General features: G+C 32.3%; 1 long non-coding RNA gene across 1 annotated transcript in view; it reads left to right on the top strand.

The window, feature by feature from the left end:
* The window catches only part of LOC143055563 (uncharacterized), a 436292-nt gene extending 419251 nt beyond the window's left edge, over nt 1-17041 (top strand). Inside the window, exon 2 of the long non-coding RNA XR_012972085.1 lies at nt 13980-17041. This is a non-coding gene — a long non-coding RNA (uncharacterized LOC143055563). The remainder of the gene's footprint in view (nt 1-13979) is intronic.
* Nucleotides 17042-24917: the final 7876 nt, after the last annotated feature.

The following is a 24917-nucleotide window of genomic DNA, read 5'->3' on the forward strand; positions in this document are numbered from 1 at the left end:
TGGCCATGAAATGATGAATGAAAATAATTCAAATGAGAAAACTAACGGCCTTATTTATGTACAAAATTGAACAAATACAAATGAATAACACACCAACGAACGACAACCACTTAAAAACAGGCTCCTGACTTAACTCATTAGTTGTTTTGGAAATAGACAATTCATAGCCGTCATTAAGATCAGGCTGACCAGTTAAGAACTTCCTGATGGTCAACTTTAGTTCAACCATAGCAATAGTGTAAATTGCATGAAAAATAAGTATTACAAGTTCTACATGCTTGCTAATTGTTTTATTAAAATTAGAATAAAAATAATGCAGGTCCCTGTGGTCTTTTGTAGAGGAACTATGGTCTAGTAAACTGAATAATCAGTGCAAGTCAGCTTTCTGAGAGAGTGTTTTTTTTGGAGCCTACGACTTCAATATTTTAGAAGATGGAAGACCTGAATGCTCTATACTTCGTATGTAGATGTCTAATGTTATGAAGTTTCCCACTGTCATATGTCCAAAGTCCTTACCCTCATGTTCATGGTTCAGTGACTTATCCTTTTTCTATTTTTTTTTGTAATGTTTATTTCGCTCTTATTATGATTATTAGGATATCCATACTTGGTATGTGCTTACCTTGCAAGGTCTACGTGCCCGTCAGACAGTTTTTACTTCACCTTGACCTCATTTCATGAGTCAGTGAGCAAGGTTAAGTTTTAGTAAGTCAAGTCAGTACTCAGATTATATATCGAGCAATATGTCTAGTATATAGAAAGCCTAAGTGTATATGTGATACTTGGCAGGTGTCATCTGACCTTGACCTAATTTTCCTCGTTCAGTGGTTATAGTCGAGTTTTTCGTGTTTACGGTCTGTATTTTTTTAAACTATAAGCAATAGCTATAAGTAAACTATATTTGTTTTCAAAAAAACCCAGGCCACCAATTTTTTTATTTTTATTTTTCACTAAACATATGATAAAGTTCATTTACTATAAAAATATGCCAATTCCTATATTAGATTTTTATACCACCCAGCCAACTTAAGAGGTGGTATTAAAATACCCTTACATTAAATACATTAAGCAAGTTACAAAATCTCAAAGAGTCAGCTATCTGGTACTTAATACAAAAAATATATGAAAAAAAAAATTTTCGCGTTCATTTATTATTGTTTAAATGGATGATAATATGAGATTAATATTTGCGATTTTAGGAAAATCTGCATACAGATATAAGAATTGGAGCTTTTTTTTTTTGCAATGCCCGCCACATCACCTTATTTGCATTAATAAAAACTCTGCAATATTTTTTAAATTTGCAGTAAGACTTTGTTTCCATTTTAGACAGGTGTTCATATCAAGGAGCTCAGTGAAAATTGTTGTCTTCTACAGAAAGGAGGAGAAAAAAGTGGACGAAAAAACAGGCAGTTAGATGGACCTTCATTTCAATGCTATTCTGGACATTATTGCAGACTGGCGTCGAAACAAAGAAATTCTTCAAGATTTAAATCTAATGGATAACTTCCATGAAACACATTAGCACTTTATGGACGAGTCACAATTAACTTTCTCAAAACAACAAGAAACTTTACTTAACTTTCATTTTGGAAATCTAGAACATGCTTAGCTTGTGGTACGAGTTTATCTAATATATCATATATGAACTGGGTTCAAAAGATTACCCACAATTCTCAGGAAGGAATGTTTTAATGGCAGATGGATTTTCCACAATTTTGGATAAGATTACAGAAAATGTATACATTGTCTACATAGGTAGGATTCTATTTAGCAGTTGCGGATTCAGAAGTTTATAAGGGGGCTCAGTCTGCTCCAGTCATGCTTCAGTGATTCCCTATACAACCAAATTTTTCACCAAAAGTTTGTTTTCCTGAAGTAATATTTCATGATTGTAGAGACAAACTTTGACTTGGTTGCTAGTATTTTTTCACGTTATAAGCTGACCAAGTCAGCTTCTTCCATCACTTGCATGACTTGGTTTTTGTTGCCATTGTAAACTTAAAAAATATATACATGTACTATCCTTTGAATCTACTGGACCAGTGCTTCTTACAAAATCTCCTTCTTATCTTGTAGATTTCATCAATAGAATACAGTGATAAAGTAGTAGTAAAATCATCAGATGGACAAAGCTTGACAGGAGATAAGGTAGGTGTGAGGTACTGTGTTATAAGAGACCATTTGGAAAGATATTAGTTTCTGAACATTATATCAGATTATTATAAACTAGTTAATGGTATTCCAACATTGCAATGAAAGAAATGAAAAATTTCTCACAGAAAGAAGTATATATTCTTCTTCTTGTCTCCGTATGAGCATCCTTTATATGGATCACCACCATAAGTTATGGTGTATAAAGGAGCCTGTATCAGTACAGATTAATGATTAGGATAGCAGCAAAAACTCTAAGACTTCAAATGAAAGGTTTGATAGTTTCCAATGGAAACTACTAATGTATCCCATATGGGCAGAGTACATGTCTCAAACTAAACATGAACATATCTGCAGAGGTTTTCTTCAACAAGAAAATAATGACCGAAATTGAAAGTATATAATCTATGGATGTTAAAATGCATCCAAGAAAACAATTTAGAAAAACCAATTTGGATGATGTTGATGGATTCTCTCTGCAAAAATTTCACGTCCGTTCTCATCGACATCCACCAGCTAGATGTATAAATACATGAAATAGCATTAATGATAAAATACATAATTTATTAAAGACAGTATTGCAACATGGTAACATTTAACAATACTTTGTAAAAGTGGTAAAGATTCTTGCAGAGTATTATTTCCTTGACATTAGTATCCTGGATTCTTGTTACTCATGTGACAGTTGTTGTTTATATTGCAGATAACATGACTGAGCTTGGCTTGACTGGAGCATGAGTAAAGGGATCAAATAAAGGGACAGGTTATACTAAAACACTAAAACTTTTAACACGACAGATATAAGAGAATTATTTGGCACATCAACAACACCATCAATCTGTTAATATTGTATTTCACAACTATATTTGATTTTCTGTTTAGGTCATTGTGACCCTGCCTTTAGCAGTATTGAAGAATGGAACAGTCCAGTTTACTCCTCCTCTACCACAGAATAAAGTTACGGCTATTCATCTTTTAGGTGTAGGATATATGGAAAAGGTAATTTAAATTTTCAGCCTATTGACATATGGGCATGGATCAACAATTCATTTCAGGTAGACCATTTTGGTAGCCTTTTTTAATTCCTATGCTCATATCATAAACTTGTTTTGGTGTTATATTTGTTATTCTCGTGGGATTTTGTCTGATGCCTGGTCCGTTTCTGTGTGTGTTACATTTTAGTGTTGTGTCGTTGTTCTCCTCTTATATTTTATGCGTTTCCCTCGGTTTTAGTTTGTTACCCCGATTTTGTTTTTTGTCCATGGATTTATGAGTTTTGAACAGTGGTATACTACTGTTGCCTTTATTTGGATATGTATGAAAATTGTGACTTGGATGGAGAGTTGTCTCTGACATTGGTGCTCATTTTACATCTTCTTCATGGCTCGTTTCAAAGCTGAGTCATTTGGATACTAAGTGAGATTCATTTTTCTGTAAATTAGAACAATCCTTTTCTGATTCCGCTCCTTAAGGTAAAAAATCCCTTTTTTTTAAAACAAAAAGTAATTTGAAAATTGAAGTCTTTGCATACAGTTGGTAACTCTATAGTTTTACACGTTTATTCTATGGTTCTCTACTTATATGCTCCAAAAGCATAAAAGGTTAAAACTTTTTTGTATGCCCAACAATGGGCATTATGCTACACGAGAGAAGAGTTGATGCAAACACTCACATTAAATGTTTACAATGTAACACTTATAAGGCTTTCAATTATATATTTATGAATTATGGACTGTTGTCGAGGTTAATACATTATATATATGGACCTGTTCAGGTTATATAATTGACTAAGGACGAACATCAAGTGTTAATATAATCAAACAGGTCCATATATAACATATTAACTGAGTCAAATTCTTTAATTTATATATATCACATATGTAAATAATGGATCATATAACTGTTCAATGTTCTGTGTATTTTTAAATTGTATAATATGTAATGATTTTAACATGCTATTGAAAATGTCAATATTCTTTGACCAACTTCATAGCTTGTTGCATAAGCTTTCTTGTATTCTTAGCATCTGCATTTAACATATAATTCTTGAAATCTCCTGATTAACTTGCAAATTTTCTTTTCATCTGCCGAGGTGCTTCGCCACGGTTGTTATGTGTGACGTCATAAATCTAAATTTAGCAAGTGTTTGTAACCAAATTTTTGTGACACAAATGTCGGTTATTGATTTGGGGATGTACGGCGGAGGTCGAGCGGTGTGGATGTCGGGCGGGCGGCAATCGAATGTTGTCCGTGCATTAACTCATGAACCGTTCAACCAAAGCTTCCCAAATTTGAATATGTTGTTACCGATGACAAAATGGAGGTCAAGCTCAATAATGACGATTTTGACTTTTACCGTTCAGGAGTTATGGTTCTTGAAAGATTGAAAAATGGGTTTCCAGTCGTGTCCGTGCATTTAAGCATGAACTGTTCTGCCAAAGCTTCCCAAATTTTTATATGTTGTTACTGATGACAAAATAGAGGTCAAGTTCAATAATGACGATTTTGACTTTTACCGTTCAGGAGTTATGGTTCTTGAAAGATCGTAAAATGGCTTTTCCATTCACGTTGTTGCATTTACTCATGAATCATTCAATCTAAGCTTTTCAAATTTTAATATGTCGATACTGACTACAAAATGGAGGTCAAATTTGATATTGACGATTTTCACTTTCAGCATTCATCAGTAATGGTTCTTGTGATATTGCCAGAACACAAATAAATGTTAATAAATCCGGTTTGCTGTCGTTGTGACAGCCTCTTGTTTATTTTTACCGTCAATATACTGAAAAATAGAAACAAGTCTTTGGATAAGTAAAACATTGTAAAATAACCTTTGAAACATGCGATTGTTATATCCAATGAAAACATTAGAATGCGACACCATATGTAATTTAAGAAGATGTGGAATGAGTGCCAATCAGACAACTCTCCATCCAAGTCCCAATTTGTAAAAGTTAACAATTATAATTCAAAGTAGGGTCATCAACACTGAGCCTTGACACACACTGAAAAGCAAGCTATAAAGGGTTCGTAAAATGATTAGAGTAAAACCATTCAAACAGCAAATCCAACGGTTTAATCTATATAAAAAAAACAAGAAAAGAGAAAACACTTCTAATCCACAAAAGACAACAACAGAACATCACTGTGTTTTATTTCTTTAATTAAATACAGGAAGATGTGGTATGAGTGCCAATGAGACAACTCTCCGTCCAAGTCACAATTTATAAAAGTAAACCAGTATAAGTCAAGGTACGGCCTTCAACACGGAGCATTGCCTCACACCGAAATGTTCACAACTGCATGCTATTGCCATCATTATATCATATATAACTTCATATAATTTAAGTTTGTTCTACAGTTTAAAGAAAGGTTTTGGTCTGAGAAAAGTTCTCCTTCAGAGGTCTTTGGAAGAGTAGAAACTGAATTTAGTCGCAAAGGATTGTTCGGAGTATTTCATGATCCCTCCAAAAGAAAACGTAATAAAATCTTAAGTTATAAAGAAAATTGGAAATTTGCATAGAAATAAAGAAAATTCTTTAATATTTTTTATTCAGAAACTCAAGTGTGACTGGGTGAGAATCCCAATAAAACTATAAATTAAGAAAATATTACGATGTTTTATTCATTGTGAAAAATGCGACAGGGATATAAATGTAATAATTTAAACTTGCATTTTTTATTTTTTTTTTATGAGAATTAATCAGTATTTTTCACAATATTGCAACAATTAAAATCACATTTGAGTCTGTGCATTAATTTCTAAATTTACAATAAGACGTCACAGTCTGATAGCTGTATGCAGATTTTTTTGAAAGTGCAATTATTCTTGGATTTTCCTCCTTCTAAAATTGTAATAATAAAAGTATGATATAAATTCTGAGATTACACTACATAAAAATCTATTGACTTCTTTCTTTTGGAAAACTTGCATACTTGTTCAGTCACTTACAACATGTACAGGAAAATCTGTTGTATTTTTTAGTTTAACTTTCTTAAAACATTTTTATGACATTATGATGGAAGTATATTATATTGTAAAGTTTCACTTTTTATCTAAAATTTAAAAAAAAAATGGCATTTTAGATATTACAGTTCTAACAATAAGGAAATTATCATTGTTCATAATATAAATATCAATTGTAATAGAAACAAAACTGAAAAGAAATGCTAAATGAGTAAATAGAAATAACTACTTGAGGAAAGAAGTTTTTTAATATATATTTGATCTAGATATTTACCTTATGCAAAAAAATATCAATGCATCTGTTAACCTATTTTTATAGAAAGTATGTAACTGTTAGAAAATTGAACTACTATAAGTAAATCTACAAAACACACCAAAAATTCGGGATTTCGTGTAGTGTTTATTTTCCAAAATTAAAGTTTTATATGATTGTGTAGAAATATATGTAAAAGGGAAATTTCTGTCCTACCCAGCTCATATTTAGCCAAATAAAGTGTAGTAAATAATCAAAGAATTTTGTGATATGAAACTTAATTGAATTATTACTTTTAATGATATTTGTCTATTTTATGTCTGTGCAGGCTAGTGGTAAAAGTTGTTATACCTTATCAACACATTTATGTGGGGATAGTGTAGAAATTCTAAAACAGAAATCAGATGAAGAAATAATATCAATGTGTATAGAAACTCTCTCAGAACTCTTCCCTAAGAAGGTAAACAAAGTACATTTCTCCTGGAAAGGAGGTACTTAAGGTGTAGAAATTCTAAAACAGAAATCAGATGAAGAAATAAAATCAATGTGTATAGAAACTCTCTCAGAACTCTTCCCTAAGAAGGTAAGCATAGTACATTTCTTCTGGAAAGGAGGTACTTACGGTGTAGAAATTCTAAAACAGAAATCAGATGAAGAAATAATATCAATGTGTATAGAAACTCTCTCAGAACTCTTCCCTAAGAAGGTAGGCTTAGCACATTTCTTCTGGAAAGGAGGTACTTAAGGTGTAGAAATTCTTAAACAGAAATCAGATGAAGAAATAATATCAATGTGTATAGAAACTCTCTCAGAACTCTTCCATAAGAAGGTAAGTATAGTACATTTCTTCTGGAAAGGAGGTACTTAAGGTGTAGAAATTCTAAAACAGAAATCAGATGAAGAAATAATATCAATGTGTATAGAAACTCTCTCAGAACTCATCCCTAAGAAGGTAAGCATAATACATTTCTTCTGGAAAGGAGGTACTTAAGGTGTAGAAATTCTAAAACAGAAATCAGATGAAGAAATAATATCAATGTGTATAGAAACTCTCTCAGAACTCTTCCCTAAGAAGGTAAGCATAGTACATTTCTTCTGGAAAGGAGGTACTAAAGGTGTAGAAATTCTAAAACAGAAATCAGATGAAGAAATAATATCAATGTGTATAGAAACTCTCTCAGAACTCTTCCCTAAGAAGGTAAGCATAGTACATTTCTTCTGGAAAGGAGGTACTTAAGGTGTAGAAATTCTAAAACAGAAATCAGATGAAGAAATAATATCAATGTGTATAGAAACTCTCTCAGAACTCTTCTATAAGAAGGTAAGCATAGTACATTTCTTCTGGAAAGGAGGTACTTAAGGTGTAGAAATTCTAAAACAGAAATCAGATGAAGAAATAATATCAATGTGTATAGAAACTCTCTCAGAACTCTTCCCTAAGAAGGTAGGCTTAGCACATTTCTCCTGGAAAGGAGGTAAACAGGAACAGAAAATATTCTAAAATATTGGCATACAAAACAATTAGCTATAATATTTATCTAAGGTGCACTTGGTATCAAACACCTCGACTTTAAGTAATTTGGCTCATTTATTTTCATAAAAGTTTCACAAAATATTTACTCTTACCCTATAACAAAAATGTAAATATTTCCAAAAAAACTTGAAACACACACTTTATCAGAAAAGTATTATTCTATATATAGCAGTTCGACAAACACTAATTTTGATAATGAAGAAGATAAATATTTCTTTAACTACGGAACGAGATTAAAATGTTCAGCTGAATTTTACAGAGTTACCTCCCCATAATAGCAGTATATGACAGAGAAAAAAAAAAAGGTATTGTTTGCTGCAAATACTTCTCTGACTTCATAATGGTGCTGTGTAAAATCTAGCCAAAATGTCCATAACTGATTCACTCAAAAATGCAGTTATTTTAAGAATGTCGCATAACAAAATCGTGTATTTTCTTTAAAGGGGCACTAGCTACGAGATATGTAAAAAATCTAAAGTTTGATTTTTGTGGAGCCTGCAACTTTTGTTGCAGAAAGCTCGACATAGGGATATTGATCCGGCGACGGCGGCTACGGCGGCTCCCGCGGCGTTAGCTTACTTCTTAAAAGCTTGATATTTTAGAAGGTGTATATAGATGCTTCATGTTACGAAGTTTCCGTCAGTCACATGTCCAATGTCCTTGACCTCATTTTCATGGTTCAGTGACCACTTGAAAAAAGAGTTCAAATTTTTTGTAATGTTGAACTCTCTCTTATTATAAGTAATAGGATAACTATATTTGATATGTACGTACCTTGCAAGGTCCTCGTGTCTGTCAGACAGTTTTCACTTGACCTCGACCTCATTTCATGGTTCAGTGAACAAGGTTAAGTTTTGGTGGTCAAGTCCATATCTCAGATACTATAAGCAATAGGGCTAGTATATTCGGTGTATGGAAGGACTGTAAGGTGTACATGTCCAACTGGCAGGTGTCATCTGACCTTGACCTCATTTTCATGGTTCAGTGGTTATAGTTAAATTTTTGTGTTTTGGTCTGTTTTTCTCATACTATATGCAATAGGTCTACTATATGTGTTGTATGGAATAATTGTAAAGTGTACATGTCTGGCGGGCAGATATCATATGACCTTGACCTCATTTTCATGGTTCAGTGGTCAAAGTTAAGTTTTTGAGTTTTGGTCTTTTTATCTAATACTATATGCCATAGGTCAACTATATTTGGTGTATGGAAATATTTTATGATCTTTATGTCAGTCGCACAGGTTTTATTTGACCGTGACCTCATTTCACGGTTCATTGCATAGTGTTAAGTTTTCGTGTTTTGGTCTATTTTTCTTAAACTATATGTAATGTTTCAACAATATATGTTGTATAGAAGTATTGTTAGCTGTACATATCTGCCTGGCATGGTTCATCTGACCTTGACCTCATTTTCAAGGTTCATTGGTCTCTGTTAAGTTATCTTGATTAATGTTAAGTTTATGTGACAGTTGTAATAAAGCTTAGCTTTATACTTAGGACTATCAACATAATATCAATGATTAGTATAGAAGGCGAGACATTTCAGCGTGTGCACTCTTGCTTTCTGTTCAATCAATAATGAAAGTGAAATAGTGAAATAACAATTCGCTTTTTGCAGCCAAAAAGGTTCAATTTTGTCAAATTACGCTAAGAAACATTGATAATGAGTAATTCACTTGCAAGTGAATGAGTCGACCTCTTTAACTCCGTATTCATTTGAACTTCAATTTAACCCCTAGCTAGAGATTGACAACGCATGCATTGTACGTGTACTGGTTATTTAAAAAAAAAGTATGTCAACAATGAAAGTGAAACTACGGTAAATCATTTGATTACTTATTTGGTGCACATAAAACCATTCTTATACGGTTAAAAACAATGAGAAACATCTATTTTTAATCTATAAAATAAAATCAAACAGACCCATAAAAATCCATTTGCACGTGTTGGTTTAATCTATTCATATTTTTATTTATGTTTACATCGCTTATATGGTCATCTGAGGTCAAATCGATAGTTAATTAGACGGAGTCTGGACTAAAATACACACGAAACGAACCTATATATTATCTACCCCATGCTCTGTAAATTGTTTATTTTAGACTTTTGATAGTTTGGATAAATGTTTTACATTGTTATGAATCAAATATGAGAATTTGAGTCAAATCGGTGACCATGCATTTGACAGCTAGTGCCCCTTTAAGCACAGTTATGTATTAAATTGCACATACATGTAACAAATTCATGTATTTTCAAAAAGTGACAGTTATGTCCTGAACTACTCATATATCAAAATCGTGTATTTTCATCGTGTTAAATTTTTGATGTATTTTCATAAAATGTGGCTCAGTCTTGAATTATAGATATCAAAATCATGTATTCTCAGAAAGTGGAGTTATGATTTGAATCAGGCAGCGTGAGGCTTAGCATATCAAAATTGTATATTTTTGCAGCAAATGCAGTTATGCTTTCATCATATATGCCAAAATCATAATTTTAGGAAATGCAGTCAAAACCTTATGGAACTGACTTGATATCTAAATGTTCCAAGGCTGATCACTACCTTTTTTGATACACAAGATATAGTGCATTGATCATAACATTCTATACATCCTATTCATTAAAATTCCCAGAAATTTATCAATGAAATACATGTAATATATGCTCAGATATTCAAGGCATAAAATGATGTTACACTTGTCCAGACAATAACATTACTTTAGCAAGGTGCATTAATCTAATATCTGTTCTAAAAATAGAATGATGTCATTGTTAAAATCACCTTTAAAATTGGGAGTTGTCTTCCTTTGTCGAGAATAGCTGTTAAATCAACTACAACCAATGCAATAATTAATTTTACTTCCCACTGATAAATTGGAGCAATCTTTACCGTTCAGTGCTTACAAGCACTTTGACTTAAGAGTATTTTTATAAGACAATAACAATCAAAACCAAGGAGTAAACAAAGACTCACAAAACAAAAAGACATTCACATCAACAGTTATAAATAATAAATAAGAAACAACACGAACTAAAGCCTAGCAATGTCTCGAATTACACTTATCAAAATCATTTATTTTCAGAAAGTTCCAAAGCCACAGAAGTACATAGTAACCAGATGGTACCAGGACAAACATATACAGATGGCTTATAGCCACACCCCTGTAGGAGCTACTGGAGATCTGTATGATGATCTAGCGGCAGATGTTAAAGGCAAAATCCACTTTGCCGGAGAAGCTACTAATCGTCAGCATCCTCAATCTGTTACTGGAGCATATATTAGTGGTACATGTATGAGGGAAGCAGAAAAAGTGTTCCATCAATGGCAACCAGTTGATGTTTTAAGACGTTAGAAAGAACTGTTATTGTTTGAATTCTTTTGATTATTATGAGTATTAAGAAATTATCTGTTTTGAACCTTTAGAAATAACATCAACTTTGTTGAAGCCCCACAGTGACCTATAGTTTCTTTGTCATTTAATTTGGTCACTTGTAAAGAGTTGTCTCATTTGTAATCATTCCACATCCTTTTTGTATATATACAATGACAAAATAAGTAGACTCCTTTTTTTTTAAATTCTATCGTTTAAAACAAATATATAAATATATCTTTTTTGATGAAATACCAATTAACATGTTTAAAGCAGTTTCTGTGATAACATTTCATTAATGGTACCAATTTTTTGACACAACTTTTATATAAGTAAATGTTTATCCTTTTTTAAGTGTTATAGAACAGGACTGACATAAATCTATCTCCTGAATCCCTTCACATCAATCTGGGGGTCTTAATTGATTTACTTATATTGAAAATAAAATGTATGTGGGAGGCTAGGAAGAGATTTAGAAAAAAATCTGTACAATCAAGAACTTTTTTTTCCATAATTTTGCATGATGGTAATAAACACATACTCAAAAAGACAACTGTTATAGCTGACAATGTGGTATGGGCTCTGCTCATTGTTGAAGGCTGTACGGTGACCTATAGTTGTTAATTTCTGTGACAATTTTGGTCTCTTGTGGAGAGTTGTCTCATTGGCAATCATACCATCTTTTCTATACATGACCCATATTCAATAGTTAAATTTCCTGCCTACTCTCCCACATACATTTTAATGGAATAGCCCTTCTATATATGTATCAACAAAACGGAAAAGAGTGTGATTTTGTTGAATATCATAAATTGACTATTGAATATTTCAAAATAACACAATGTTTTTCTATCCATGAAGATGGAGGACCATTTGGATTTCTTTTTCTATTTTAATAACTATGTTAGGCTGCTGTCAAATTATGGTAGAACCTGTATTGTTTATTATTGATACAAGTTTTTTGTAGTTAAGTATTAGGTTCATTGTATGATTAAAAATGTTAAGTATACTTATAAGTACCAAAAAATGTAGACCATTTATTACATATTTTTTTTATATTTCTGGGCTGGCAGTAAATTTAGTGATATATGATTTTTATATTTAGAATGAAATTGATATACATTTGATTTGAATTTATAAAATTATTTAGATTTTTACAAAATTTTTCTTAAATGAATTTTTGAATATTATGATTCTTTTATTTGTTTACAACTAGATTTAGTATTGGTTATTTTTGATACATTTACAAAATTTTAATAAATAGGCTACTAAAAATAAATAATTTATTTCTTCAAACCCTGGTCTTTGAAATAATCTTCTCCTTATGGGTGTTAATGCACTGCCAACAACCATGGTGTTCATTATACTTTCTGATATGCTGGTCTGTCTGTCTGTCTGTTTCACTGTATATGACTTCAAACATAAATTTACAAAGAAATGATTTGAGAAACAGATTATTTATATCATGTATACTGAATGACCTATTTTACTTTTTGAATTATTTGTAATTTGATAATTATATATTATTTATATCAACTTATTTAAGTACATAGGCCACAGTTTATCATATTTTCATATTTTATTCGATAATATAGGGTTATTGCATGAATATTGGGGAATATTGTCCCGAGTAGAATTTTATATTGCACGAGCTTGCGAGTGCAATATATGTTCTACGAGGGACAATATTCCCCAATATTCATGCAATAACCCTTTTATTGTATAGCAATATAATATTTGAAAGTAAAAATTGGTTTAAACTAAGATTTTGTCGTTAATGACGTCATGAATTTTAAAGATTTATTGCACTAGTGCAATATTAGAATTTATTGCACGCTAACTTTTGGTTACGTTCTGTGGAAAATATTATATTGCTGTACAATAAAGTGATATATTAAAGAACAAAATATTATTTTTATAATTTATTCCACCTTTTCAGCATGTCTATCAACTTGTTCAACTGGTTTAGGAGGTGTAATTTTTGTTTGTATCTAAAACTTGACATGAACTGTTTTAAAATGGGGATCTGAGTTATTAAATGAAATAGGGTAGAAAGGAGTGTCATCCTGAATTCTTCTAAAAAGGGGTGTCAATTCAAATGAAAAATTAACGACCTATTATATTTTCACCTGAAACTTATTTGAAGTAATATTTTCATGTCACATTTGTAATGCCATTACTGCATATATTAATTATAGTTAAACAGGACAGAAATTTAACTTTATTACACTTTAAATCATGCGGCTCAAAAATTATATGGTCAGCATTAACACACAAGGCATTATGACAGAGATGGGAGGCATCTAAATTTCTATCAATAGCAATTGTTTTTAGCTGTAACATTTTTGACAAGCGTGCAACATTCATTTTTGTCCTTTTTCCATTTGGATAAGCCACATTTAGCATCCCTAACATATAATCTTTGGTTAGCTTGCTTGTTAGCTGAACCGTCATTATAAGGTTAGGGCTATTCCAGAAAAAAATTGTATGGGCGGGTTGGAAGGCAGTTTTTGTCACCACCCGCCACCCAGACAATTGTAATTGAGAATTATAGTGCATTATAGTGTGAAAAGTTGCTCGGATACCCATTACCCATGTATTATTAATACAATGTGCCTTCCAACCCCCCATACATTTTTTTCTGGAATAACCCTTATGTATACAACCCTCCTTCCACAGTAGTTTAGTTCAACAGATAGATAGGTTAGCTGTCCGAGTAGTCTACTCTTAAAGGAGGGTAGTTTACATAGCATAATAATATTATGTCTCATATATATAATATCTCTGTATTAGTAGGGTTTTTGTATTGTCATGTTAAGGATGTACTTAGGTGAAGTTAGGTGAAAATTAATAAATTAAGAAGTTAAAATTAATACTATAAGCTGGTAGAGCATCAGTCAAGGATAAAAATAAGCTAAAAATATTGATAGGTTATGGACCTCCTTTTCGAGATATTTGAGATTTAAAATATGGCGGGAAAAGGCTGACTCAGACTTTTACTTTATATTTGCATGCGTATTATTAGGTCTCAAAACAAAAGAAAGAAAATTAAGAATCTTCTAAAATTTTGGTAAATGACCTTTCATGAGCTATTAAGTCTTATATAAAAAGATAAAAGGGTGTTATGGGGCAAAATATGTTACATTGTATTGTATGGAAAAACACCAAGGAGTCCGAACATCTGACACAAATTCCAAAACCTCACCTAAGTACATCCTTAAATATTTGAGGTTTGATTCCTATCAGATTTATACTTTTCTTGAGTTTAGTAAGTATGATAATTGGTATACTTCTTCACACCACAATAGTGTTTTAACAACAATGGGAAGGGGTTCTTTTATGATTGCTAGTGTCAATCTTTCTATGAAATATTACAGTTGCGAATCTTTTTATCATGAAATGTAGACATTTTGAAAATTACTATGTTTAGTCTTCAATATAATATTATGAAAACTTGTAGATAAATTTTTACATAATTCCTATTAGTAAATAAATGCTCAAGCAAAATTATTGTTAAATAGAATGTAAAATTTGGGGCATTATTACTATACACTTTATTTAGTAGTAGTTTTAAGGTTACATGAGTTTTAAAAATATCATTGAAATTCTTTATATTATCTGGTATGATTGCCAAGAAGAGAACTGTCAAACAGATTCCAAATGAACCTGATTTAAGTAACTTCAATATTGATCCTTTCCCATTAAACTATTCAGACGTTATGGATATAAAAAAACAAGAAAATGACATTTTATTTAGTTTCCATGCAATAAATTGTTTGACCTTTGATTTTCAAATTTTAAGATCATGTTATTACTGATGACAAAATGAACTCAAGTCTGTTCAGGAAGAGGCTTGGTCCTCGTTGCTTTCACTTTGACCCTTGTTAGTATTTTAAATTCCTTGTTTGCTGTAGTTTTGAAAGCCTCTTGTTTGACTTCAAAAAATCTAATTAAATATAATTAGAACCTGTAGAATAAAATCCTTAAATTGCTCCCGTTCTTATAGGTCACAAATCAAGGCCTGACATATCAGAACAGGATGAATTAAAGGATTTAGTATTAATAAGATTGAATGTAATAAGATTATAAAGTATCAATGGTATTTTCAGACATTGTTCATGTGTTATGTATGTTTTATTTTTTCGGAAGGTTTAGACAGATTTATTTAAATGGTTAAAATTTTTGTAAAAGTTAAAATTATTTTTGTACAAATTTAAGCATTTTTGTAGCAGTTGAAATAACAATTTACTATTGAATTGTTTGATTTTTGTTGCACATGAGTATTTAGTAGATTACTTATTAAAAGAGGATATAGTTTTGATACTGTTGTCAGATCTTTAAAGATTGCATATTATGGCTTTAACATTGATTCACTGATAGGGTCTTTGCATCGGAACTAAACACATTTATTTCTAAAAAAACAGTTGTTGGCATGACACGGGTTATGTTCTTCTCATATATTTTATGATAGTATGATACTAAACCCCTAACGGGAGGGATTGTACCTGATATTCATATGATGAAGACATAATCTTTCAATCAGTTTAATTGAGGTCTGGAGCTGGCATGTCAGTTAACTGCTAGTAGTCTGTTGTTATTTATGTATTATTGTCATTTTATTTATTTTCTTTTGTTACATCTTTTGACATCAGACTCGGACTTCTCTTGAACTGAATTTTAATGTGCGTATTGTTATTCTTTTACTTTTCTACATTGGCTAGAGGTATAGGGGGAGGGTTGAGATCTCATAAACATGTTTAACCCCGCCGCAATTTTGCGCCTGTCCCAAGTCAGGAGCCTCTGGCCTTTGTTAGTCTTGTATGATTTTAAATTTTAGTTTCTTGTGTATAATTCGGAGTTTAGTATGACGTCCATTATCACTGTACTATTATGCATATTTTAGGGGCCAGCTGAAGGACACCTACGGGTGCGGGAATTCTCGCTACATTGAAGACCCATTGGTTGCCTTCGGCTGTTGTTTGCTCTATGGTCGGGTGGTTGTCGCTTTGACATATTCACCATTTCCTTTCTCAATTTTATTGTATTTAACATTTATTTTATGTATTTCTCAAATATTTTTGATACCAGTTAATTATTCAAGAGGGACGAAAGATACCAAAGGGACAGTCAAACTCATAAATCTAAAACAAACTGACAATGCCATGGCTAAAAATGAAAAGACAAACAAACAACAGCACAAATGACATAATATTCAAATGACCTTTATTCATTAAAGAAATTAAGGAAAAGTCATAAAGGCATTTGCCTTCACAACATAATTTATGAAAGTGAAAAGGCTACAAAATGTAATTTCCAATGCAATATGTCAGAATGACTATGAACAATTGTATTGTTTTTACGCTGAAATGAAACTGACACATAATTTTGAATATTTATCAAGATGGATATTGTTCCTAGTGTATTGATACAAATATATTTCTAATTATATTACCCAGATTCCTTTACAGTATTTGTTACAAGATTTTACAGAAATAAAACTTATTGAATATGTTGATTTGTGAAATTACTTATAGATTTTTGTAAATATTTATAGAAACTTGTCACAACGTTAACAATGATTAATGAACATACTGTATAGAACTTTTACAATAAATATTTGTTTTGTGCCCTTATGGTGTACAATGAAATTGAAATTACTTGTAATTTCTTGTTATGTTATTGTTTTTTAGTAATTATTTGCAGAAACATTATTGAACATGCTGTATAAAACGTTTACAATAAATCTATGAAATTTCTTGTCTTCCTTATGTTGAACATTGTCCATTTTGAATTTGTACGGCATTGAAGGAAATTTTTTGAGTCCCCATAAAATCATTTGATTGACTCCTAAACAAACAGTGGAAAATATTTGACTCCTAAACAAACAGTGGCAATTATATGACTCCTAAACAGACAGTGGTAAATATTTCGTGAATAATCAGGGCAAGAAAGTATCAACATTTATGTTTTCAATAGGATGGTTCTGAAAAGGTGATTGGCAGGGGTGAAATAAGTACCTGCACTGCCACACTAAAACTATGGTATAGCATGTATAGGCAAACCTTAAAAAATCCAGAGCAATAATGATAATTTTGCAAAAGTCATAAGGTGAATTTTGGAAAGCTGATGCATCTGTAATGAGATTTTCAGAACTAGAAAGAGGAGTTATGACAAAATCTAACCAGAATTAATAGATTGAACAGTTCACCAATCGTTTATATTAACTATCTGGAAGTGATATATAGTCATATGATGAAATCATAATCTTTCAGTCAGTTTAGTTGAAGTCTGGAGCTGGCATGTCAGTTAACTGCTAGTAGTCTGTTGTTATTTATGTATTATTGTCATTTTGTTTATTTTCTTTGGTTACATCTTCTGACATCAGACTCGGATTTCTCTTGAACTGAATTTTAATGTGCGTATTGCTATGCGTTTACTTTACTCACAAACATGTTTAACCCCGCCGCATTTTTTGCGCCTGTCCCAAGTCAGGAGCCTCTGGCCTTTGTTAGTCTTGTATTATTTTAATTTTAGTTTCTTGTGTACAATTTGGAAATTAGTATGGCGTTCATTATCACTGGACTAGTATATATTTGTTTAGGGGCCAGCTGAAGGACGCCTCCGGGTGCGGGAATTTCTCGCTACATTGAAGACCTGTTGGTGACCCTCTGCTTGGGCGGGTTGTTGTCTCTTTGACACATTCCCCATTTCCATTCTCAATTTTAGATTCTTGAGGACTTTTATACAAATATTAGGCCGTGTTTACATTGACCTAAACTCTGTGTTGTAAACTAAAAACAATTACATTCCCATTGATAAAACTCAATGTGTACATGAAGTTTAAATCATGTTTTGTCTACATGCAGTCGATCGTCAATGTAGGCCTTGTGTAGGTTAAGTGTACACATAACTAGGCATTTAATTTTTACCATGTATATTTAAGGAAGAAACGATTTTTGAATAAAATTTATATTTATAGCAATTATTAATAAAGTTTTTTACATAATTATTTGTCTAAACTTGATATATTTTTTTTATATAAACCCCATAAAAAAATGTTGGAGACTCAGAGCATCACCATTGCAGTACATGTACACATAATTTATTTGAAAAGGTATTCCTGAATCGTCTGGACGTACACATACATATTTACCACTGGTCTTTACTCAAACAACAGTTCAATCATAAATGCATTACTAAAATAGTGAGGTAAATTGTATTGTTTGTCAAGTATCTCAAATCTGTTAAAATACACTTAGAAATATAAAAAAAAACCAACAATACCCCCTCCCGTTTCTCAAATACTCCTTCGAGAAGAAAAACCATTAAAAAAAACGAAAAGTGAGAAATGTAGGGATCCTAAACATCTCAATCCCTTTTCTTCGTCTGTAGCACGCTGCTACAGACTACGTTTTTTAATGCATAATCGTAAAGGAGCAACCACTTAACTTTAAAAAAAAAGGGGGGTGGTACTTTTTTTCCTGATTCAGAATATTTTTTGTCCTGTTTTTTTCTATATTTATTTATTTCACTATAATGTATGGTTAAACTCTGGATTCAGATTTTATTTTATCATCTGTATGACCAGGATATTTTTTTTTATCAAATTAATGAACATTTAAATGACATATAGATTACAAATGTTATTAAAAAATCTTATGTACAGGTAATTAAACAAGGTGTATGGATGTGAACAAATTGAATGTGAAACCAGTGTACATTACTTTACACTTATTGCAAACATGTTTACTATTACATGTCTTTTAGTGTAAACACGGCCTTATTCTTTAGTTTTCTATGTAGTGTCATGTGTACTATTGTTTGTCTCTTTGTCTTTTTCATTTTTAGCCATGGCGTTGTCACTTAATTTTTGGGATACGATTGCTTTTAAGCAATCCGTAGACTTTTACCGTTGACTCAGAGCTCATTCCCTCACGTCAACCGTTTTATTCTAAACATTCAGCAACATCTCAGATTCTTATGATTGTCTTGCTTTAAAAGGTAAAAACAAGCAAAATGATTGAACATAAACAACTTTCCTGTAATGTTCTTCTCATAATCTTCATGTTTGATTTTTCCCTTGACTTATATGCGTGTTTTTAACAACACGGAAAATCAGAATTAAGCAGTATTTATATTTAGTGTTTTTATAAATTTAGAAACACGTCAGAGGGAATTCCCCAGTTTTGATAAATGCGAGAGTTCTTTGAATTCCGATAATTCTATCTCTGTCATATAAGAACTGAAGTGGAGTTTTCTATATTTTACCGTTATGAAACTGATACTGTACTCTCATAAAGAAATTGAGACTCGTTCATCATATCATAAATTAAATAAACGTTCTTGTTCCAAATCGCAAGTCGCGGGTTTGTTTATGTATTATTGCGCATGCGTATAGTTTTCTTGATTTCAAGGGGTATCAGATTGAGTGGTTGTTCTGGATTCCCCGCTTATTAATTAATTTGAAACTCATTGGATTCTTTCTATGTCTGCCTGCTATTGAGGGTTTAATATTGTTGTTGCATAATTTAAAATCATATGCATCATTTAAATTATAGTCAATGAAGTTTTACCTATAACACCCCTTTAGCCGAAATGGAGTCATCCATATTATCGTTTCGAGTTGTCTCCCTTTCAAAAGTATTTCCCTTCAAGAAAAAATTAACTCGTTAGATGTCGATAAACGTCGTATTATATTAAGAACGATCTCAATTTAAACAGAGGAGTGTGTACGGAAGGATGCATGCCCACTGACCCAAGGGAAATTAATAATTAAAGAGTTAGAAATGGGGTTCCTCCTAGAATTAACGGTGATAAGATACGAAGTGAATAGTCCGAGATTACTGATCTTTACTGGGAACAAGTCAAATCGGCACCCATAGATACCTGGTTAAATCGGCATCTAGTCAAATCGTCACCTATTTAAAAGTCAATTCGGCATCCAATAATATTTGATATAATATATGGGACTGGGAAATGGGGTTCCTCCTAGAATTAACGGTGATAAGATACGAAGTGAATAGTCCCGAGATTACTGGGTACAAGTCAAATCGGCACCCATAGAAAAAGTCAAACCGGCACCTGGTTAAATCGGCATCTAGTCAAATCGGCACCTATTTAAAATTCAATTCGGCATCCAATAATACTTGATATAAAATATGGGACTGGGACTATTTAAGTTTGTAATTTAAGTATACTAGCATAAAAGTCCCCCACGGTCCCAGCTTGTCTGGCAAATCAGCAGTCGGACATCAGGCCTCACGGTCATAAAACTTTCGAGCATGATTTTTGTACTCAGACTCCAAAATCAACCAATCAAATTGCTGGATTTCATGTTTCCAGTATGATTTTTGTGCTCCAAGCACTGAGCAAAGTTTTATGCCTTCAAGGCCATAGTCCAAATAATTATGACCTCTTGGAAGGCTATTATAATTTTTTTCTTTGAAGCTTACTTCGACGTCGAAGTAAGGCATCAAAAAAAATAAATATAATAGCCTTTCAAGACGTCATAATTATTTGGACTATCAAGGCCAGGGCTGCCAAAAATGCGTGAGACTCACGCATGTTCATGCTTTTTTTCAGCAGTATCCTTGGATCAATTTTTTCCTCTTTGATCTTTTCTATTTTGGCCAAATCTCACGAATTTGCTTAATGAAAAGTTGGCAGACTGCTATACATGTGTCAATGAAAACTATATGGCAATCGTATCCCTCAGAGCATTCTGCTCTTTGATTGATTTATGAGTTTTACTGTCCCTCTGGTAACTTTCGTCCCTCTATTGTACAAAGTTTACCGTAAATTGGTTAAATTCAATTAATTGTAAATAACAGAAAATTTTAATGTTAATGTGCCCTTCGATACATCTTTAAACTCTTGGGAAAGTGTATATATGGAGTAAATATATTTCTCTGAATCCCAATGTTGCAGTTAATAAGATTGTCGTCCAAAGCTTACAAAATGTCAATAGCGTCAAGTTTGAAAAATCTTGTTTTATGTAATTATCATTGATTTTCTAATGGGCAAGAAAGGATAAGTGTATGTATTGAAGATGGTGACGAATTCTTGTGTAATGCACAGTAGCAAATGTTACACGAATTTCAAGACACAGACACGTTGATGCGATTTGACTTGAACGGGTATTATATTTCCATTAATTTTCCAGATTAATGGGTAACGAGTGCATCTTATGCTCGTGGAGGCACATCCCTATATTTCTTATGTTGTGCTGTTTCACCATTATCCCTATTTAGCTAAATCTTTGGTGTAACCTAAATATGTACATGTGTAAACTCAAGCATCCTGTGTGTGCATATCCAGATTAAGGAGGCCGCGATTCAATGGTTGTTGGTTGCTTTCTATATTTGTTTTTGATTCATTGATGTGATAATGAATCATGTCATTCATTTTCTCGGTGAAATTGTTATAACTTATTATATCATGTATGTCGGGGCCTTTTAAAATTTACATTATAATATGCATTTCCAATACATCAATTTCAATATCATGGAATATGATGCAACTGTCATAAAAGTGAGAGCTTTAGCTAGATTTACAACCAGGTTTCATCAACCATTGTCTACATAGGAAAGTACCTGCACCTAGTCAGGAATATGCCAGTTATCTATGCATTTGAATTGATTGAACATTTGATTAGCCATTTTGATTGGAAATTTCCTTTTTGAATTTGTCCTTGGAGTTAAGTACTTTTGTGGTTTTACTTTTTGCTCATTATTGAAGCTGTACAGTGACTTATAATTGCTTACAAATACAACATGTGATTTTATGGCGTACAGATGTCTCATTGAATATCTTTTTTCCCTCATATTAACCACACACTGACAATGTATACGACAGAAAGTGGGATCACTGTGGAGGCTCGATACAAAGGTTCCATAAAAAGATAAAACCAGCCAAGAAACCAGTTCTAGTACACAAGGTCATGAATAGTCCACAGAAAATTGTCCCTTAAAATGAGCACAATATTTTCAATCCAAGTATTAATTTCCAAATGATGCATACTAGCGGGAAAAAAGCAAATACCAATATCCAATGTCCAAGTCTTTCAACCTGCTTGGGATCCACCTCACGGCATCCAACACTCGATGGCAAGCCTGTGGCTCTTATTCTGGTATAAAGTCCCAGGACAATCACAGTATTCCTAAACTAACAAAGTAGGTTCTGTTGACACATAATTGCACTCAATACAATCAAAATCAATTAAATTTGAATTAATTACACAATGGAATACTTGCCTACTTGGTTTTCTCAAAAACGTATGCCTTGTAATAGCAGTTTTAGTCCGTAAAATCTAAAATCAAAGTCTATCCCCAATCAGGAGCCTGTAATTAAGCAGTTGTCGTTTGTTGATGTGTTACATATTTGTTATTCGCTCATATTTTGTACATACATTTGGCCTTTAGTTTTCTCGTTTGAATTGTTTACATTTGTCATTTCGGGTATATTGTAGCTGACTTTGCGGTATGGGTTTTACTAATTTTGAAAAGCAAATGTTACTGTAACGAAATTTTCAGAACTAAAAAGTGGAGTTTTGACAAAATCTAACCGGGATAAATAGTTCAAACAGTTCACCAATCTCAGAGATAACATATCTGGAGGTAATATGTAGGTTAGATTTTTTAGGACTTACATACAACGTTTACCAGTAAATTGGTTACATTTAATAATTTAAATTAACAGAAAATTTTAAATTTTGTGCGATCTTTGACACATCTGTACACTCTTAGGAAAAGTGTACATATGGAGTAAATATATTTCTCTGAATCACAGTGTTGCAGTTAATATCAATGTCTTCCAAAGCTAACACAATGTCAGTTGTGTCAAGTTTGAAAAATCTTGTTTAAGTTATGCTCATTGATTTTGAAATGGACAAGCCATGGTAAGTGTATAAATTGAAGATGGTGAGGAATTTGTATTGAATGTCCAGTGGCATGTACACATGAAAATCAGAACAAAGACATGTTGATGCGATTTGACTTTCACCACAGTAACGTAGAGTAAGCACACTATTTCCAGTTGATCAAATAAATCAATTCAAAAACACTTCAAGGTGATATTTACGGGTAACGATTGCATATTTTGCTCATGTCACATCCCTTGGTTTCTTATGTTGTGCTGTTGCACCATTATCCCAATTTAGGGAAATGGTTGATATCACCAAAATGTGTATAAAACCGCACATCCTGTATGTGCATGTCCAGAGTGAGGAGGCCACGATTCAATAGTCGTTGGTGAATGTCTATATTTGTTTTTCATTTATTGATTTAAGAATAAATCACATCATTGATTTTCTCGTTGGAATTGTTATAACTTGTTATTCCATGTATTACATTACAGTATTCGTTTTTAATACGTCGTTGTCATTAAAATGGAAAATGATGCAACTGTTATAAAAGTGAGAGTTTCGGCTAGCTATGAAACCAGGTTTTATCAACCATTTTCTACAAAAGAAAATGCCTGTACCAAGTCAGGAATATGCCAGTCGTTTTTGAGCTTTTGATTTTGCAATATGATTTATTAAGGACTTTTGGTTTTGAGTTCAATATTTTTGTGATTGTCCTTTTTTACTCATTGTTGAAGCTATGATCTATAGTTACTCACAACTACATCATTTGATTATCTGTCTCATTGAAAATCACATATCTTCTTATTTTCATATTACATGTACACAAACCGACAACGCATACAACAGAAAGTGGGATCGCTGTGGAGGCTCCATTAAAAGGACACAGAAAAGCCTGACAAGACATCGGTTCTAGTTTACAAGGTAATACTAGTAGTCCACAGAAACTTGTCTCCTTACAACAACACAGTATTCTCATTCCGAGCTTTAATTTCGAAATAATGAAGACTAGCGGAAAAAATCAAATACCAAGGTCGAAGCCATTGAACCTGCTTGTGATCGACCCTACGATATCCAACACTTGATGGCAAGTACAGTATCAAGAGACTACTCAAGTAGGTTCTTTTGACACATAAGTGCACTCAAAACAAATTAACTCAATCAAATGGGGATCTAATTACTCGCTGTTCTTAATGTTGCTAGGCCTACTTGGTGTTCTCAAAAACATGTCTTTTAATAAGTTAAATAATATTACCATGGATAATAGCTGCAGAACCGTAGCTCTTAGGTCCTTTATGGTCCGCACATAGTCAAAAAATAACATAAGGACCTAAGAGCTACGGTTCCGCAGCTACATGGATAAGTGATTTGATTATTAGCTTTGAAAACTCATATTAACCTTAATCCAGTTTTAGTCCGTAAACGATATAAACAGAGTCACAAATAATTTCAGTCTATTGATAACCATTGTGAAATTGACCTCTGACCCAAGACTTATTACTACTTTTTTTTTTATCACTATAAGGCACTGAATCCACCACAAATACTTTATTCATAACTCATAAGATACTGTCCTGAAATTTTCATTTTATCTATATATCAATTGGTACTGAACCTTAAACTTTGACACGGACGCAATACAAATAGTGATCTTCTTCCTGCCAAAGGGTCATTTGTATGCTGTATTTTTTGTGGATAGGACTTTGATTCAAAGATAAATTGATACAACAACAACTAAAATGGTCATTTTAACAAATATATAAACCACATATA

Source organism: Mytilus galloprovincialis, chromosome 12 (genome assembly GCF_965363235.1).
Source record: "Mytilus galloprovincialis chromosome 12, xbMytGall1.hap1.1, whole genome shotgun sequence".
Taxonomy (NCBI): Eukaryota; Metazoa; Mollusca; class Bivalvia; order Mytilida; family Mytilidae; genus Mytilus; species Mytilus galloprovincialis.